The 18,947-nt window shown below is 39.8% G+C and overlaps 1 non-coding gene across 1 annotated transcript; it reads left to right on the forward strand.

The window, feature by feature from the left end:
- Window positions 1-3,754: 3,754 nt before the first annotated feature.
- On the forward strand, window positions 3,755-3,860 carry LOC114915669 (small nucleolar RNA R71). The gene has a single exon (XR_003803763.1). It is a non-coding gene; the product is annotated as a small nucleolar RNA R71 (small nucleolar RNA).
- Window positions 3,861-18,947: the final 15,087 nt, after the last annotated feature.

Raw genomic sequence — 18,947 nt, forward strand, 5'->3', positions numbered from 1 at the left:
TATAATGCTTAGCATCACTCTTAATTTTATCAATTTGAGCTCGTGATGCTAAGGGAGGAAAAATAGAAGTAACTAAAAAATTAACAATGTTTGCAAACCAAGGGGTGGTAGAAGAAACAGAAACAGAAGAAACAATCAACAAATTTTCATCAGGAAAATTATCCTAGATGGGCAAGACGTCAGCACCATCCTCAACTCATTCAATTCTGCTGAGATGGTCTGCCACTAAATTCTGAGCTCCACTCCTGTTCCGAATATCCAAATCAAACTCCTGGAGCAAAAGCATCCACCTGATCAATCTAGGCTTTGACTCAGCCTTTTTTAGCAGGTACTTTAGAGCTGCATGGTCAGTATAGACAATAACACGAGAACCAAGAAAATAAGATCTAAATTTATCAAGAGCAAAAACAATGGCAAGAAGCTCTTTCTTTATGGTAGTGTAGTTTGCTTGGGCAGCGTCCAAAGTCCTGGAAGCATAATATATCACTTGAGGCAACTTGTCAACTCTATGTGTCAGGACAGCTCCCAATGCATAATTGGATGCATCACACATCAACTTGAATGGGACTGTCTAATCAGGTGCCTGAATGATTGGAGTGGTGGTCAGTGCTTCCTTGAGGCAGTCAAAAGCCTATTTACACCTGTCATCAAAAACAAAATCAACATATTTCTGTAGTAGATTGGATAGCGGAAGGGCCTTCTTGCTGAATTCTTTGACAAAACACCTGTAGAAACCTGCGTTGCCAAGAAAAGATCGAACCTCTCGCACGCAAGAGGGGTAAGGCAACTGTGAAATAACAGAGACTTTCGCAGGATCTACTTCTATGCCCTTACTAGAAATAATATGCCTTAAAACTATACCCTATTCTACCATGAAGTGACATTTTTCAAAATTCAGAACAAGATCAGTTTCAATGCATCTATTAAGCACTCTATCCAAATTATCTAAGCATGTGTCAAAAGAGGATCCATATACAGTGAAATCACCCATAAACACCTCTATGCAATTTTCAAGAAAATCAGAAAAGATACTAAGCATGCACCGCTAGAAGGTACCAGGGGCATTGCATAGGCCAAAGGGCATCCTCCTATAGGCAAAAGTGCCAAAGGGGTAGGTGAATGTGGTTTTCTCTTGATCCTTAAGAGCAATATGGATTTGAAAATAACCAGAAAAACCATCAAGAAAGCAGTAGTGAGATTTACTTGCTAGACGCTCAAGCATCTGGTCAATGAAAGGCAGCGAAAAATGATCTTTCCTGGTTGCTTGATTCAGCCTTCGGTAGTCGATGCAGACCCTCCAACTATTTTGCACTCTAGTGGGAATGAGCTGATCCCTCTCATTTTTCACAACAGTGAGGCCTGTCTTCTTGGGGACCACCTGGACTGGACTCACCCACTGACTATCTGATATAGGATAAATGATTCCAGCTTAAAGAAGCTTGGTCACCTCCTTCTTCACTACATTCAAAATGACAGGGTTGAGTCGCCTCTGGGGCTGTCTGAATGGTTTAGCTCCATCCTCTAAGAGTATCCTATGCATGCAAGTGGAAGGGCTAATACCAGGAATGTTTGCCAGGGTCCAACCGATGGCTTTCTTATGCTTTTTTAGAACGTGCAACAATTTCTCCTCTTGAACAACATCAAGGGAGGTGGAAATGATCACTGAAAACTTCTCATCATCCTCCAAGTAAGCATACTTGAGGTTTTCTGGCAGAGGCTTTAATTCTGGAATAGGTGCTGGCTGAACAGTACAAGGAACTAAGGGTTCCACAACATGTACCCCAACTTGCAAGTCAGATTCATGTGTACTTCCTAAAACATGGTTAGTGCATTCTGACTCCAAAGAAATAATATCTAGAGGTACAACACCCAAAACATCAGATACAAAATCAGATTTATTTTTGGAACAGGAATCAAAATCGGATACAGAAATAGATTCAAAATCAAACTCAGAAATAGATTCAGAAACATAATCAGATTCAATGCATGCAAGAGAATTATATAGATCAGATAGAAAACAATGTTTCTTATCATGCAAAGAATAAAAATCAGAAGCATACTCATCAACAACATCATCAAGTATCTCAGCACGAAAAACAGAATGGTCTTTAGATGGATGTCTCATGGCATCAAGACTATTAAAATGGACAATACTATCACCAAATTCCATGGACAATGTACCAGCATACACATCAATCTTAGTTCAGGCTGTTTTCAAAAATGGTCTGCCTAAAATGATTGGGACAGATCCATGGGAGAATCCCTCCTTCATATCAAGCACATAGAAATTAGCAGGAAAAATCAGTTCATTCAACTGTATCACCACACCCGTAGGTTGCATAGGACCAAGAGACAGAGATTTAAAAATGGACAGAGGCATGACATTTATAGAAGCACCCAAATCAAGCATGGCATTTTCAAATTTGCTATTCCCAATAATACAAGGTATGCAGAAAGTACCTGGGTCCTTACATTTTTCAGGAATGTGCGCAACAGATTTACCTATCAAAGCAGACACATTTTTGCCCATGCTGATTCTCTCATTTCCCTTCATTTTCCTCTTATGAGTGCACAGCTCCTTCAAGAATTTTGCAGATCTCGGGATTTGCTTTATGGCATCAAGTAGAGGTATGTTCACCTCTACTTTCTTGAAGGTCTCCAATATTTCCTTATCCACCTCTTCCATCTTTTTGCTTGGAATCAATTTAGGAGGAAATGGAAGAGGGATAGGAGGCTACTGTAAATCAGAATTGGTGTTGGAAGAAAGTCCACCTGGATGAAAACTTCAGGCACCAACTGGTTCATCATTTTGCTCAGGTGCAGATGCTGGAACTGGTAGTGGCATTGGCACATGTGCAAAAGCTGATGGGGGTGGAGGTACTGCAGTGGGTATGTCAATCTGTTTCCCCGACCTTAATGTGATGGAACTCACATTTTTTGGATTTTGCACAGTCTGAGAAGGCAATCTATCTGAATTTTTTGATTGTGCCTGATTAAGTTGAGTAGCCATCTGCCCCATCTGATTGGTTAAGCTCTGAATAGAAGCTCTAGTATCTTGCAGGAATTGCATATTTTGAAGAGTCATATTCCTCACTAACTCCTCCAATGAAGGTTCAGAAGTAGAAGGTTAAGGAACTGGTGGTGCAGGAGCTTCATGTTGTCTTTGTTGCTGTTGTTTGATAGGGGGAGGCACATATCTACTGGGACCAACATTATTTTGAAAGGGAGGGGATGGTTGTTGTTGTTGCTGGTTAGACCATCTGAGATTAGGATAATTTTTCCAACCTGGATTGTACCTATTGTTGGAGAGGTCATAACTCTGTTACTGTTGTTGCTAGACAGGAGGTCTGTTGTAAATATTTGCAGCATATGCCTCTGGATGCTCATTTACTCCTGACTATTGCAGAGAAGGGCATACATTTGTGTGATGATCAATTGAAGAACAAGGGTCGCAGATTGCTACATATGGAGATTTTTGATTTGCAGCAAGTTGAGTCACCAGGTTGACCAATGCATCAAGTTTACTCTCCAGCTTTTTATCTGCATCAGTGGCCACATCATGAACTCCTCTGATGATAATTGCATTGTCGTTTATGGTACTAAATTGTTGAGAGTTGGAGACCATTTTTTCTATCAAGTGCCTGGCTTCAGCTGGGGTCATGTCACCAAGTGCTCCACCACTTGCAGCATATATCATACTCCTCTCCATGTTATTCAGCCCCTTATAGAAATATTGTAGCAACAACTGCTCAGAAATCTAGTGGTGAGGACAACTTGCACATAATTTCTTGAATCTCTCCCAGTACTCATACAAGCTCTCTCAGCCAAGTTGCCTGATCCCTGATATATCTTTTCTGATTGCAGTGGTCCTCAAGTCAGGGAAGAATTTCTCCAAAAACATTTTTTTCAGATCATCCCAGCTAGTGATGGACCTGGGAGCCAAATAATACAACCAATCTTTAGAAACTCCCTCCAATGAGTGTGGAAATGCCTCCAGGTAAATGTGGTCCTCTTGAACATCATGAGGCTTCATGGTAGAACAAAAAATATGGAACTCCTTCAGATGTTTATGTGGATCCTCACCTGCTTGACCATGAAACTTGGGCAACAAATGGATTAGTCCAGTTTTAAGCACAAAAGGAACATCCTCTTCAGGATATTGAATGCATAGACTCTCATATGTGAAATTAGGTGCAACCATCTCCCTAAGAGTCATCTCACGAGGTCCATTATAAGGTTGTTCACCCATGTTTTCTGGTTGACTTGAATCAATCTCAGATGCAACACTTACACTATGACAATGACTATGACTATCACTATCTAAAGATGGAATGATATGCTCTCTAATTAGTCTATGGAATGTCCTATCAATCTCAAGATCAAATGGATGCAAAAAACTTGGGTTGCTCCTAGTCATGCACTACATGCAACACATGCATCAGGACACATGAATAGTAGGGGTAAAATGGGAATTTCCATGAAAACTCAGAAAAAATCAAAACTAATGCACCAATATCATCCTAAAATCATTGGAACTACCACAAAAAATTTGAGAGCAAAATTCAAAGCCTAGCTATATGAACTACCTAAGAAAAGTTTGGAAAAATAGGGAAATAAAACTTCAAAATTAGAAAAAAAAATAGTAAACGGCCTTTTTTTTGAAAATATAGCTGGGGCCAAACTGCATGGGGCAGTCTGGGTTTGATAGATCTTTTTTTCTACACAAAATGAAAAAAAAGTTTGCCTAATTCCAATAACCGGAGCCAAAGTTATGGCCGTTTGAAGTTTTGTTGAAAACTATTTTAAAAAATTTTGGTATCTCCAAACCTTGACTAAACTATGTGACCTAGCTATTTTTTACACAAAATATAGGTTGAAAGAAGTTACCACACAAAATTTGAGGAAAAAATAACAAGTCTAGCTATCAAAACCAAAAACCACAATTAATTGGCAAAATCGGGTACTATTCATCACTATTCACCGCCACATGAAATGCAACATTTTTAACAACTTGGACCCGATTTTCACACCCCAAATAGAGGAGTAGTAGACAGCCAAAACAGAGTATGCCTACACACACTAAAACAAAAACAGAGCATGCACCAAACACGCACCAAAACAAAGCACACGCACCAGAAATTGAGCCACAAAACGCACCAGAAATTGAACCAGCACACGCTCCACTACTAACACACACGGACGTGATCTAACATTATACAAAACAATACAATACAATACAACATGAAACAAAACATAACATAAAACAATATACACTACATTATAAAAGAACCTTTGACAAGAACCGATGGTCCCCGGCAACGGCACCAAATTTGATCGAAGCCATATCCGGTCAAATAAAAACAATTAAATGCAGTACTAGGAAGTTGTCCTAGGTCGTCTCCCAAGGTCCATCTTTTTCTATCAAAGGCTTAAACACACGAAGTGGGGGGGTTCCGTTCAGATTTTTTTTCAGTTTATAACACAATAAAACGCAATAAAACGCAGGTAGCACAAAAAATAAAAACAATAGATTGGCTCCCAGTTCAGATTACAACTCTTTTATCCCTGGTTCTTAAAAGATTTCTCTGTTCATAACTTATTCCTTGTGATGGAATAACACTAAGGCCAAGAAGTCCAAGAGGTGATGTATTGAAGGAAGCAAAAGGAATGGGTTAGTGTTGAAAACCCATAGGAGTAGTGAGGCCACTTTTGGACCTTAGCTCCTAAGCTTTTATTAGCATATCATTTATTTTTATTCCTATTTTTGCCCTTGTCTTTGATTTTCCATTTTTACCCTTCTATTTTGGGGTATCTTAGAAATAGTATCTATTTTACTAGTATTTCCAATTTTACCCTTGTATTTTGGGGTATTTTAGTCATAGGATTTATTTTCTTTTGTATTTCCCATTTTACCCTTGTATTATGGGGTGCTTTAGATCATAGGATTTTATTTTTGGGCTAAGGTATTTGATTAGGGTGGGAACAAAACCTAGACATATTTTTTGTGGCTCTTGGACCTATTTTTGGTGTTAGAAAGGCTTAGGCCCAAGTGGAGGGCAAAGGTTGCATGGTCTTATCATGCACCTAGATGTAGCCTAACTAAACCCAAAGATTCCATCCTTGGCCAACAAGTTGCATCTAGGGTTAATTTGGGTTTCATTTAGTGTGCATTTGGCACCCTAAATGCAACCCTAGATGCCTCCCACTCCTATAAATACCCTAGGCACCACACCTTGTAAATACTTTGGAAATTGAATATAAAGAGAGCATTTTGCCTTTATATCATCCTTAGTCACCTTGGCTATTTTCGGCCACCTCCCATCCTATCTCCACCTTGAGAGCAAAACCCTAGAAGTGACCTTCATCTACCTTGAAGTGAGCTAAACCCTAGAGTGTCCTCTCAAACCTTTCATCAAACACTTCACCCACACTCTCCATTTTTATCCATTCCACCATATTCCTTCTCTAAACAAGACGCCACCTTTGAAGAACTTGATGCTTGGAGAAGGCGTCCTATTCTTTGTTGATCATCTCAAGTTCATGCAAGCTAGGATGCCATCAAGTGGTATCTAGAGCCTTGGTTCTTCAAGGGTAACAATCTCTTTATCTCTAAAAATATTCGGTCATGTCATGTCTTCCTTTCATGTCTCCTAAGTGTGCCTAAATGAATCATCATCATTGCATATTTTGATGGTCCATAAATTTCTTCTCATGTGTTGATTCATACCATATGTTCTTTGTGAATCATTTTGGCATTTTAGGCTTTCTTATTTAGTTCTTGCCTTTTTCTTTAAATTGTTGAGTTGCAGGAAATTTTGGGCTGCATGTTATACATTAATGTTTTTATTTTTTTAATCCATCCGGTTTTGTCATGAGCTTGTCTCTTTGAACTACCTTAAAAAAAAATTTCAAGTTTTTATGCTTAACCATTGAAATGAGAAAAATATGACATGCATGCCATATGTTTGATGAATTGGCCGTGACTTATATGTGCTTTAGAGAAGTCAATCATGCATGCTAATTAGTTCTAGCATGTTCTACATTCCTAAAATATCATGTGTGATTACATTCTTTGCACATCTTTGCCTTGAAATTTTTGGCCAAATTTGAAGTATCTCCTAGTGCACTTGTATGCCTATATATTGTTTGATGTTTTGAGCATGAGAGTGAATTTTATGTGCACATTTTACTGCTGGACATTTGCACACTAAAAGTTTTAAAATTTGCTCAAGATGTTGTCTCATTAAGCCATCACAAAATATTATAAAGAATACTCCTAAAATTATTGCTAAACTATTTGTTGGACACAAGTGTAAAACCCAAGCAAAGGAAGGATTATAGTATAAAAAAAAAAGAGAAAAGTGGCTGGACTTTGAACATCAAAATTGAGACTTGGACAAGCACAAAAAGAACAAAATAAACAAAAACAAGAAACAGGGAACCTTGCTAGACTTGTGGACTTTGGGACAAAAATTTTCCTACCTTAGCAATGGAGTTATTCTTGGACCTTTGAACAAACTATTGTATGGCTATATGAAACATTAAATCAAACATATTAAGTGCATCATTCCATTTTAAGCCTACTTGCTAAATTCTATTCTAGTGCCATTCTAGGAATTATTCTCTTGTGAGCCTACCTTTCTTTAATGTGCCTTAATTTTAGTTTTTGAGTTTTTCTTCTATTCTTAAGTTTGTCTCACCAATCTCCACTTGAGTTTAGCCTTTTTAATTGTGCCTTTTTAGTTTTTATTCCTTGGCCTCTTGTACTCTTGGTTTGGTTTATTCTTGGCTTAGGTGAGGAAAGCTTCTAAACACCACACATTCTCTTGGTGGATTGGGTGGAGGGGCTATCCAAATTGGTGTCCAAGGTGCTTTGGAGGATCAAAAACCACTTAGAGAGCAAACACCAAGGAGAGGACTAACTTGGGTGTTCATTGTGAAGGGAAGCAAGTTGGAGACTTGAAGACTTGATTTTCTTCTAAAAATTGCTTTTCTCTTGTGCAATTTTTGGCCACTTGTATTTTTTGGTCTTTGTTTTTATTGATTTTGGTTTGTAATTGGCCTCTTTAAACTAAGTAGTTTTTAGGGTAATTCGAGTAGTTCTTGTGGGAGTGGCTTGAATACCACCAAGGTCACTTCAAGCTCCCACCCTAGGGAATCCGACTAGCACATGCTTTAGTTGCTTTCTTTGCATGCTTTAGTGCTTTGGTAGTATAATTGTTTAGGTCTTTTACTTTAATTGTTTTCATTTTAGAAGGCTTCAATTTTCCTACTAGGGGGTCGTGCACACACACACCTAACTTTAGTGCAAAAAAATTGTTTTGTAAGAAAAGTGTGAAAGGGCTTAGTGATTCCTACTTGATAAGGCTTGGTTTTTAAGTGATTCCTTGTAGTCCACCTCCCTTTGATAGTTCACTTTGTACACTTAGGCCTTTTCCTACGTATCTTGCACCTTGAAAATCTTTTGTGAAAACCTTTTTATCACTCATTCTTTGTGAAAACCTTTTTTTCAACCTTTTTGAAAACAACTTTGTGAAAACCTTTTTGATCAAAGATGAGTGATAATTCTAGTGTACATGGTCATAAATCTTGTAGTTCTAGGTCTAGTGTTAGAGATGAGATTAGAGAGTTAAAAGAGTACATAAGAGAAAAAGAAGAGGAACACATAAAAAGAGAGGAAGAAATTAGTAAAAGGGAAAAAGAAAATGCTAGGAATAAGGAGCAAATAAAACAATTACTTGCAAAATTAGTTGAGGGGAGAGAAACTAGTGGATCCAAACCTAGGATTGTTCCAACTAGATCTCAAATAGGCAAAGAATTTAGAGTCCCTAGGAGCATGCATGAGGAAGAAAATACAACAAGAGAGGTAGAAATTAGAAGAAAAGAAAAAGAAAAGAAAATAGAAAATAAAGAAAAAATAAAGAAAAGTATAGAAAAAGTTCAAGAGTGGTTAGAAAATGAAAAACAACAACCAACACTCTTAGCGAAGAGCAAGGAGGATAATGTTTCTTCCAAAGAGCTTATGCTTGAAGAGAGTCACTTTCCCATTAAAAATGATTTAAAAAAGACTTTCTTCATTCATCAAGACCTTAACTCTTTCTCTCACGCTGCCACTAGTCATGAAGTGGAGATTCAAAAACAAATCCTTTTTAAAGAAAAAGAATCTCAACTTCAAGATTTAGTGAAGAAGAAGTGGACTTCACTTAATTAGTCTCACTTCTTGTGCTACTTCCTTGGTGGTGCCCAAGGAAGATAAGCCTTCTTTCTTTAAGACTCTTTCTACTTTACTTGTCCTCATAAAGCACCCAACTTTCGATTTGTATGATTTGTTGGATACATCTCATGGTGTCCTATTTTCTATTTTTGATCTTGAGGGAAGTTCAAACTTATTTGAACTTAACTTGGTTACTTCCCTACAAGACAAACTTAGATTATATGAGTTTTCTAGACTCCTCTTAACACCTTTTTCTCATATGTATCTAACAAACAATACAATACAAAGTTGTTTAGGTAATTGTTTAGTTAAGTTTTCTTTATTTTCTAGTACATACCTAGGTCACTACATTGGGTACCTCCAACAAGATATTTTAGTTTTTAGGACTAATGCATTAGTGCGCTATAGTTTTAGTCTTTTTACATTTTTAGGTTTTGGTTATACATCTAGACTTCACCATGGGGAGGATCCTATCTTTCATATTAGAGAGTCTAGTCCTTTTAATTTAGACAATATTTTTAGCATTTTTAGTAGAACTCCTCTTAGGATACACTTTCCATTTCTATCATATACTATTTCCTCTAATGCTTTTTTTATGTTTTTGTTGGTCATGATGCCCACAATGAGGAACCTCTTGATTTGAGGTCAAATCCTTTTCAAGAGGGAGGGAATGATGGAATAACACTAAGGCCAAGAAGTCCAAGAGGTGATGTATTGAAGGAAGTAAAAGGAATGGGTTAGTGTTGAAAACCCATAGGAGGAGTGAGGCCACTTTTGGACCTTAGCTCCTAAGCTTTTATTAGCATATCATTTATTTTTATTCCTATTTTTTCCCTTGTCTTTGATTTTCCATTTTTACCCTTGTATTTTGGGGTATCTTAGACATAGTATCTATTTTACTAGTATTTCCAATTTTACCCTTGTATTTTGGGGTATTTTAGTCATAGGATTTATTTTCTTTTGTATTTCCCATTTTACCCTTGTATTATGGGGTGCTTTAGATCATAGGATTTTATTTTTGGGCTAAGGTATATGATTAGGGTGGGAACAAAACCTAGATATATTTTTTGTGGCTCTTGAACCTATTTTTGGTGTTAGAAAGGTTTAGGCCCAAGTGGAGGGCAAATGTTGCATGGTCTTATCATGCACCTAGATGTAGCCTAACTAAACCCAAAGATTCCATCCTTGGCCACCAAGTTGCATCTAGGGTTAATTTGGGTTTCATTTAGTGTGCATTTGGCACCCTAAATGCAACCCTAGATGCCTCCCACTCCTATAAATACCCTAGGCACCACACCTTGTAAATACTTTGGAAATTGAATATAAAGAGAGCATTTTGCCTTTATATCATCCTTAGTCACCTTGGCTATTTTCGGCCACCTCCCATCCTATCTCCACCTTGAGAGCAAAACCCTAGAAGTAGCCTTCATCTACCTTGAAGTGAGCCAAACCCTAGAGTGCCCTCTCAAACCTTTCATCAAACACTTCACCCACACTCTCCATTTTTATCCATTCCACCATATTCCTTCTCTAAACAAAACGCCACCTTTGAAGAACTTGATCCTTGGAGAAGGCGTCCTATTCTTTGTTGATCATCTCAAGTTCATGCAAGCTAGGATGCCATCACCTTGTTCCATCCGAGTTAACAAACTAAGCGAAGATTAACTCAGGATTTCCCTACACGAATTAAGCAAACGTATACAACATTAAACCTCCCCACAAGATTAAGCAACCTGTGAGCAACCTGATTCATTAAGCATGAACAGGTGTCAAAAACATTTTAGAGGTTCAATGAAGAAGAACAAAGTAGAACACAGATTAAAATACGAATAAAACCTCAAATAGAGATTACAATCTGCTCAAGGAGCCAACCCCAAGGGTTTTAGCTTTCCATTCAACAGAAATGAAAACGAAAATGCAAGGAAGAAGGAGAAGAAAATGAAACTAACAATCTGTATTCTTTCAACAACAATGCAGTCTCAAAATACAACCAGCAAAACCCCAAAACGTGACTGGGAGCAAAAACGTGAATAATATGGAGATACAGAACAGAGAAGGAAAACGTGAAAACCAAAAGGAGGGGGCTGTCCAAAACGTGGTCACATCAGAATGTTCATGTTAGTGGCTGCCAAGTCAGCCCTAACCTAGACTCCTATGACCTAAAACGAAATTGGGCCCCCATCTGGATGTGTCTGGCCCGAAAATGAATAATACAAGGTTAACAAAAATGTAAGTATGTTGTTGATTTGGCGCTGACATGGTAGATGACGTGGCAGCTCCTCTTGAAGTCCAAAAATTAATTCCAAGCCCAAATAATTATTAAACTGCCCTGAAAATAAAAATTGGAATAATTAGATTCAGAAAATTCAAATTAGTTAAAATATGAATTATCGGTCCAATTAAAGCCCAAATAGAAAACGTGCAGAATATCAACAATTAAGCACAAATCAGAGATTAAAATAAGTACAGAAAGGTAAGAAAATAAGGGAAAATAATGATTCATCACCCTAGTTGGGAACGGGTCGTTCCCAACTAGAACGGGGCATTCCAAATCACCGAAAAGGCTTGTTACCCTAGTTGGGAACGAGTCGTTCTGATTTAAGAACCAACCATTCCAAACATGGCCATTATGGGTTATAATGCAACCCTACAATGGGTCATTCTAGTTTATGAACGGGTCGTTCTAGATGTGAATTTTACACATGGCGAATGAGTCCAGAATGGGTCGTTCCAGATTCGAAACGGGTCATTCCGGCCACTCTTGATGCCTATAAATAGCACGCTCTGGCACTCCCAAAAACACACTTTTCACTTCTGACTTATTTTCCTTCTACACTTTCTAAAGACCGAGGGGAACCTAGAGGAGACTAACCAGATCCTGCTTTAGGTTTAGCTACTGCTTATCGAGGTACAGAGGAAAAGGGAATTATTTGTATGCAAAGTTACATGAGGGAATTAGGTAGAGGAGGAAGCCCGTAGGATTATGGGTAATTTTGTAATTATTTCAGTTTGAGGAATTGGTGATCCCATTAGATTTTTCATTTATTGAGGAGTAAGAATATGTAATTAATTTGTAAAAATGATGATCTGGGAGAAATAACAAAATTGTAGAAAAGTGTCTGTGAGTAAGGTTTTGGAAAAATTGGGGGTTTTACTAATTGAGTTAAGATTCTATTAAATTTGTGATTCAATTGAGTGTTATAACAATTTATAAATGTTATTGTTATATTATATGGTAAAATTTGACGATCTAGAGGTGGATTCATGGTGAACTGCTTGAGAGGTATGTGAACCACTATTTTGCGTGGACTTATCTATTTTGTGTATGCAATATGGAATTGAGTTATGGAATGCGGTGTGATGTCTTGGCACAAATGTATACATTATATCTACCATTTTAGTATTGAACATGATGTGGCGAATGGTATATTATGACTTAATTGTTCAATTAATTATGATGTGAGTATGTTGACATGAAATGAGATGTTGTATTGAATGTGAATGTGATATGATTGTGGTTCCTCACACTTATGACCAGGGATGGCACGACCCTTGGGTAAGTGATGCTATAGGGATGGCATGACCTTGGCATAGTGTGGGATGTGTGAGGCAATTAACATGTATCCCTTATCTCGGAATGACACGACCTTCAGTAAAAGATGCTACAGACGTGCCCTTGGCATAGTGTTAATTGTAAGATTTATGTTGATTATGAATAAAATGTGATTGTGGTTCCTCACACTTATGACCAGGGATGGCACGATCCTTGGGTAAGTGATGCTACAAGGATGATGTGACCTTGGCATAGTGTGGGATGTGTGAGGCAATTAACACGTATCACTTATGTCAGGATGGCACGAGCTTGGGCAAGAGATGCTACAGGGGTGGCGTGACCTTGGCATAATGTTAATAACAAGATTTGTGATGGATTGGTGTGATTGTGAATTGTGATGTGAAGATGTTGCAAGATTGATAAAATTATGATATGTAGAAATGCTTGTGAATATTTCATTAAGTAATAAGTTAGGATGAAATTATGTTATGGATTTTCCTTGCGTACTTTACATATAGATGTTTTCTTTTCTCACCGTGCAATTTGTGGATGTTTTAGGTGAGGAAGATCCGGCTATGAGTGATATAATGGCATCGGGGCAGAGGATTTCTAGGTCATGAATTTTTATATGTAGTTGGAGTTTTTCTAATTATTTTTAAAACAATTTGTAAACTGTTATTTTTTATTTTCTAATTTTTATTTTTTTAATTATTTTGGATATAGAAGAACATTTATGAAGATTCTCATGTAAACCCTTTTACCAATGTTAAAAATTTTATTTCCTTAGTTTAATTACATTATGACGATATATGTGTTGGGGGTAGTAAGGGTGTCATAGAGGAGGTTGGTGTGAAGAGCTTGAGGGATGGTTCTAGAAGGGTGCTTGGTTCTGTTGCTGAGAGTTTCCCCACCTCATGTTGGGATGATTGCTCCAACCAGGATTGTATATGTTGGAAGACAAATCATAATTTTGTTGTTGCTGATGTGGAGGTCTATTATTGTAAATGTTGGCAGCATATGCTTGTGGGGCATCAGGACCTGCAGAAGAGTCTTGCAAGGAGGGACAAACATCTTTTGGATGATTAATTGAAGTGCAGATGCCACATACTTTTGCTGGTGCAATAGATTTTTGATTTGCAGCTGTCGCCACCCGCCGAAACGGACCTTGGCATTCGCGACGATGGTTGGACACTTTTTAAGTTTTGAAAGATGATGGATTGTTAGAACGACTTATTCTCAAACTGAGACCTCATCGAGCTAACAATTTTGTTTAAATGACTCTCACCAATCCATGTTAATCCCAAGCGGGACCCTCCATGGATTAGTGGTTTTCGCAAAAAGAAGGGGTTCTTGGAGTCGCCACCAATGTTTTACTCAAAACATTGGAAAAAGATATAAGGCAATTTATTTTCACAAATCAACTTTGGCCATTACAACCAGAGTCGGGTAAGGGAGTCGGTTACGTGCGAGGAAGGTGTTAGCACCCCACAACGCCCCTTTCGGGTTCCCTATGACGGATTATTTCATAAATAATAGTGTAAAGTTACTAAATTACCCCTATTTATTAGAAACGATTATGAGTAAAATATTTACATGATGAAAGCTTAAACGTGCAATGCAACAACCAAAAAACGGTAAATGAAAGCGGTAAAAGAAAGGATTTGGAAAGAAACCTTTGAAGCGTGCTTTTATAGATTCAAAAAGGAATTAGGAGGCTTTTTGGCGCTCCTTCCCACTACACGTTCGCTCGCTCCTTTCCCTAAAAATAATGTTTACTATGGAAATCAAAGAGATTTCCCTTCGACTTGTTCGAGTCTCAAGCTAATGGCTCATGACTCAAGAACTTCGTCGGATTGGCTCTCGGAGAGACTTCTAGGGCAGAGAATAGCTCAAAAACCCAAGAATACTCAGCACGAGGGTCTAGAAGTCTGGAAAAAGTGTGGGAGGACGTGCCAATGACGTCCTATTTATAGGATTGAGGCGCAATACGGCCTGGGAGGTCAATACGGCCCGTACTGGGTTTTTGAACTACAGTACGACCGTATTGAATTTGGTACGGCCGTACTGAAGTTCAAAAACTTCAGTATGGCCGTATTGAGTTCACTACGGCCGTATTGCAGTTCAAATGGCTCAGTACGGCCGTACTGAACCTTTAGGAGGGTGTATTGAGCTCCAATCCTCGCACACCCTTATTCTAAGCTACTCTAAGACTTCTAGACCTACAAAGAATCATCCTAGGGTCTTCCAGGAGTCCTTCCGGCTGACTTTCCTTCGGTCTTCGAGAGTCTTTGAGTCTTATTTCTGACCCGGACAATTTTAGGGGTTACAGCTGCCCCCCCCTTTACTTAGTCGAACGGCTTTTTGGTGTACCGGTTGACAAGTAAAGGAGTTGACCCAATTGTCCGGGGAGTAAGCCATCCTTCCGACTTGTAGTGTCTTCCGGTGGGAAAATTGTTGAGTGGCCTCTCTAGGTTGAGTATTAGTCGTCGCCTCTCCAGGCTCGTGCATACCTCGGTGTTTCTGACAACCTCGGTAGCGTGAGTTTGCCCTCTCCAGGGTCTGCATGCCTCCGTGTTTCTGACGATGTTGGCAGCTGCATACCTCCGTGTTTCTAACGACGTCGGTAGCTGAGTATTAGTCGTCGCCTCTCCAGGCTCGTGCATACCTCGGTGTTTCTGACAACCTTGGTAGCTGCATACCTCCGTGTTTCTGACGACGGGGTAGCTGAGTATTAGTCGTCGCCTCTCCAGGCTCGTGCATACCTCGGTGTTTTTGACAACCTCGGTAGCTCCATACCTCCGTGTTTCTGACGACGGGGTAGCTGAGTATTAGTCGTTGCCTCTCCAGGCTCGTGCATACCTCGGTGTTTCTGACAACCTCGGTAGCTGCATACCTCCATGTTTCTGACGACGGGGTAGATGAGTATTAGTCGTCGCCTCTCCAAGCTCGTGCATACCTCGGTGTTTCTGACAACCTCGGTAGCTGCATACCTCCGTGTTTCTGACGACGGGGTAGCTGAGTATTAGTCGTCGCCTCTCCAGGCTCGTGCATACCTCGGTGTTTCTGACAACCTCGGTAGCTGCATACCTCCGTGTTTCTGACGACGGGGTAGCTGAGTATTAGTCGTCGCCTCTCCAGGCTCGTGCATACCTCGGTGTTTCTGACAACCTCGGTAGTGTGAGTTTGCCCTCTCCAGGGTCTGCGGTTTGCCCTCCCCAGGGTTGCATACCTCCGTGCTTCTGGTCACTTTGGTAGCGTGAGTTTGCCCTCTCCAGGGATTTGTGATGATTTTGTCTCCACAGTCCACGATGCTGCTTCGACGGTTGTTTTTGATTTTGGTGCCGCTGAGGGCTGGATAAAGCAGGGATCCGTCTAGGGGATGTGCAGTTACTCACAGGTTCTTGCGTCCCAACTTTCCATTGCGTAGTTGGTGCCCACTGGGGAAATTCTGATTCCTTGGGGATGAAGACACAAAGATGCTCTTTCTGAGGTGAGCGATGCCTTATGATTGGCTGACGTCCTTTCGACGTTGGTGGAGTATCCCGGTTATCCTTATTCGGGTGACTCTTTTGATTTTCTGGTTTTGTTGCCTCTGCGTAGGATGTTATCCTGGGGGATTCTGTTGTGATGATTTTGTCTCCACAGTCCACGATGCTGCTTCGACGGTTGTTTTTGATTTTGGTGCCGCTGAGGGCTGGATAACGCAGGGATCCGTCTAGGGGATGTGCAGTTACTCATAGGTTCTTGTGTCCCAACTTTCCATTGCGTAGTTGGTGCCCACTGGGGAAATTCTGATTCCTTGGGGATGCAGACACAAAGATTCTCTTTCTGAGGTGAGCGATGCCTTATGATTGGCTGACGTCCTTTCGACGTTGGTGGAGTATCCCGGTTATCCTTATTCGGGTGACTCTTTTGATTTTCTGGTTTTGTTGCCTCTGCGTAGGCTGTTATCCGCTGGGGGATTCTGTTGTGATGATTTTGTCTCCACAGTCCACGATGCTGCTTCGACGGTTGTTTTTGATTTTGGTGCCGCTGAGGGCTGGATAACGCAGGGATCCGTCTAGGGGATGTGCAGTTACTCATAGGTTCTTGTGTCCCAACTTTCCATTGCGTAGTTGGTGCCCACTGGGGAAATTCTGATTCCTTGGGGATGTAGACACAAAGATGCTCTTTCTGATGTGAGCGGTGCCTTATGGTTGGCTGACGTCCTTTCGACGGTGGTGGAGTGTCCCGATTATCCTTATTCGGGTGACTTTTTGATTTTTGGTTTTGTTGCCTCTGCGTAGGCTGTTATCCGCTGGGGGATTCTGTCGTATTGATCTTGATTGGCCTCTTTTGTTAGGCAGATTATCTTGACGTTCGGTGTTTGGTTGAATACCGAATTCCGCTTGGGGAATGGGTATTGATCTTTTTGGATTTTCCCCTTTTTTTTGGAGGAGTGCCTCTGAGTAGGCGAATGGGGATTGAGGATCTTATGTATCCCAGAGTATTATTTAGAAAGCCTCTGCAGGCTTAGCTTCACTCGTCGCTCGAGTTGGAAAGCTATCTTCCACTGAGGAAGTCTGAGTCCTTTGACTCGGATATTTTGTTTGGATGATCATGCTTCCATTGGGGAATCTTGCTGATCTTGCTCTGATAGCTTTCACTGGGAATTCGGCCCAAGAGTGTAAGCTGAGATGTCTCTGGGGAGTATTATTTCGGCAAGCCTCTCCAGGCTCAGTTATTCTGTATGATTTGTTGGATTTTCTGAATTTTTGCCTTTTTTGTCGATTTTTCGGCTTTTTCTGTAATCGGAGGGATCTCAAACACACTCACAGATAAAGTATGCCGAGGAATGAAGATGTTGTTGATGTACAAAAGAATGGGCCAATACGGGCCGTATTGAATTCAATACGCCTGTATTGGTGTGGACGTTATGGCCAATACGGCCGTATTCATTTCAGTACACCCGTATTGAGTTGAAAATTTGTTCATAACCCTAATTTTAGTACGGGCGTACTGAACATGGTACGGGCGCATTGTTTTTTCTGAAGTTCATTTTTTTTTTTTCAATAAACAGAGAATAAGTGATCTTCCAGTACACCTATCATCTGTATGCATGTATGCGGTATGATGCACCTAATTCTATTTGATTTATTTTTCAAAAGAATTAACCGATGCGTTTCTTTGCTTGGATTTTTGCCATTCCTCTAGACGGGCTGTGCGCTGCCGATTTCTGTAACCGAGGAACAATGCGTGTTATATCGAGTTTGGTGTCATCGACCCAGCAGTGATCATTCCCTTCCTTTAGAAGATGTATTAACCTTCCTATTGACCACTATATCTCCATGTTTCCACTAGATTATTCTAAAATCGTTTGGGACAAGAGAAAAGAAGGGAAAGGTATTTTTGTTCAAAAGTTTGTGTTTTAGAGGGGATTATTTATTGTTTTGAAAACGGTTTTTGTAAGAATGGCTGGCCAAGGTAGGCTCATGTGTTTAGGCTTGTTTGATTAAACACTTATGAAGTTAAGAAAGTCTTGTTATTGACGTTGTGATTCGACAACTTAGATAGTTTCCCTTGAACCTTTCTTTTTGGATTCAGCTCATGGTACCATCATGGATTTCTTTTTTTTTTTATAGTCCTTATTTTTGCCTAAAACACCCCTTTGTGGCGTCTCAGCGGACCTTTGTTTTTGTTCATTTTTGCAACCCTAATTTTTGCCTAGGTCACCCTTTCGTGGGATTCCTAGCGGGTTCTTTGCTCTTATTTTTGCGCAGCCCCCTTTTTTGGTTTCCTGCCGAGCTTTTTTGTTTTTAGGATTTTGTCCTTAAAGGATTTCTTTTTTATCCATGATGGCACTTGTCGAGGCCAAGGAAAGGTGCTCCAAGTTGTCACACACACTTCCACATAAAAATGATACGGGTTTATTGTTATTAAGACAATTTTAACCTCATTCATGCTTATTCAAACAGGGTTAAAATAATGTGGTCTAGAAATTTATTGCAAGCAAGAAAAGAAGCAATAAGAAATAATAAAGAATGATTTTATTATAATTCTAGCGGAAACATGTGCCCTATCGAGGCTCGGGGGTCGGGCTGTCCCCGAGGAGTAATCTCTAACAGTCATCAGGTCTATACATCCCTATCGGAAGGAGAAGAGCACTTGATGACGACGACCGGCCTTGACGCTTGTGAACCG

Source organism: Cajanus cajan, chromosome 11 (genome assembly GCF_000230855.2).
Source record: "Cajanus cajan strain Asha chromosome 11, NIPB_CcT2T_4, whole genome shotgun sequence".
Classification (NCBI taxonomy): domain Eukaryota; kingdom Viridiplantae; phylum Streptophyta; class Magnoliopsida; order Fabales; family Fabaceae; genus Cajanus; species Cajanus cajan.